General features: G+C 48.0%; 1 long non-coding RNA gene across 1 annotated transcript in view; it reads right to left on the bottom strand.

Moving 5' to 3' along the window:
* The window catches only part of LOC111740783, a 105,776-nt gene that overhangs the window by 59,542 nt on the left and 44,298 nt on the right, over window positions 1–1,936 (bottom strand). The gene's annotated exons all lie outside the window — the stretch shown is intronic.

Below are 1,936 nucleotides of genomic sequence, written 5' to 3'. Positions count from 1 at the left end.
GCAACCCTGGTTATCATTCAACCAAACATTTTCTTATTACTTTCTTATCAACTGTCAAAACAGCTGAATGCTAAACAATTGGCCAGTTGCCAAAAACAGCATTAGGGATGGGGAAGGAGAGCTGATTAGACCAGCCCTGTGAGTTATTCACTCTGAGAAATCATCATAGAACCAAAAAATGATTGCATTCAAAATACCGCTTATATAAACAATTTATTGATCTTAATTTCTATTTTTCTCCCATATGAATCACGGGGGAGTTAACACACCATTGCATTTATTAGGAAGAAAAGAAGCCAGATTCATCATATGCTGACACAGGAGAAGCTTCGACAGCTCTTTCAGGTTTTGTTTAAGGAACAGACCAGAATTTAATAACCAAAGCATAGATTGGTGCCTTTAGAGGTTTTTCCACAAAAGCAGATCACAGAACCAACATTATTTGTGCATAGCCTGTTGTGACCCTGTTGAGTTCTGCCGAGCCCATCAGCGTAAGGCAGTACCCCATCAGTCAGAAGGCTAAGTCCGGTATCACAGTTCATATTCGGAGGCTCTTAAACGAAGGGATCTTAGTCCCCTGTCATTTGCCTTGGAATACTCCGCTGCTTCCAGTTCAGAAACCGGGTACCCAAGACTACAGGCCAGTACAGGACCTCAGAGAAGTAAATAAGTGGGTTGAAACCATACATCCCACCATTCCCAACCCGTACACCCTCCTCAGCCAACTGCCGCCTAGCCACCAGGTGTACACCGTCCTTGATTTAAAGAACGCTTTCTTCACTCTCCCCCTAGCAAAGGTGAGTCGACCACTATTTGCATTTGAATGAGAGGACCCTGATAAACTGTATTCGGGACAATTGACTTGGACTAGACTGCCGCAGGTCAGAGACATCCAGAGACTGTTCTTTTACAATATGTGGATAATTTACTCTTAGCCGATACAACAGATGTAGAATGTAAGCGGGCCACTGAAGATTTATTACAAGAATTAGAAGCTAAGGGATACCAGGTGTCCGCTAAGAAAGCTCAACTCTGCACTTCCCAGGCAACATATTTAGGATATAAGCTGCAAGGAGGCCACCAGACTCTGTCATCAAGCAGAATTGAGGCCGTTTTAAAAATACCCCAACCCACCACTAAGCGGCAGGTCCGAGAGTTTCTCGGGGCCGTAGGCTACTGCAGGCTCTGGATCCCAGGGTGTGCAGAGTTAGCCAAGCCCCTGTATACCAGCACTGGGGGAAAGTCTGAGGACTTGCACTGGGGGAAAAAAGAAAAAGAGGCCTTTGAGGCCCTAAAAACAGACTTGACCACAGCCCCGGCTTTGGCTCTGCCTACGTTAGACAAGCCGTTCCAACTCTTTGTGACTGAAACCAGAGGCATAGCAAAGGGGGTCCTCACCCAGACTCTAGGACCATGGAAGAGACCTGTTGCATACCTCTCCAAAAGACTGGACTGTGTTGCAGCAGGGTGGCCTAATTGCTCGTGGGCCATTGCGGCCACGGCCATCCTCACCAAAGAAGCCCTGAAGCTGACTTTAGGGCAGACTATCCAGATTATAGGCCCCCATGCGGTGGAAACCATGCTCCGAAGCCCCCCTGATCGTTGGATTTCAAACGCACGGATCACTCAATACCAGGTTCTTCTCCTTAACCCCCCACAAGTACAATTCTTGAAAACTTCCGTTCTTAACCCAGCCACCCTTTTGCCTGATGATGACCCTCAGCAGCCATTACATAATTGTCTTGAGCTTTTGGATAACATCGCCAGTGTCAGGCCAGACCTGACTGACATCCCGTGGTCATAGCCGGATGCCACACTGTACACCGATGGAAGCAGCTTCGTCGCAGAAGGAGTCAGGTATGCTGGGGCGGCAGTAGGTGCTGGAGGGACTGTCATCTGGGCTCAGGCCCTGAGCCACGGAACATCAGCCCAGCGA

This window comes from Pteropus vampyrus, unplaced genomic scaffold (assembly GCF_000151845.1).
Source record: "Pteropus vampyrus isolate Shadow unplaced genomic scaffold, Pvam_2.0 Scaffold68, whole genome shotgun sequence".
Lineage (NCBI taxonomy): Eukaryota > Metazoa > Chordata > Mammalia > Chiroptera > Pteropodidae > Pteropus > Pteropus vampyrus.
The sequence above is the reverse complement of the archived record's forward strand: the minus strand, read 5'-3'. Positions and strand labels throughout refer to the sequence as shown.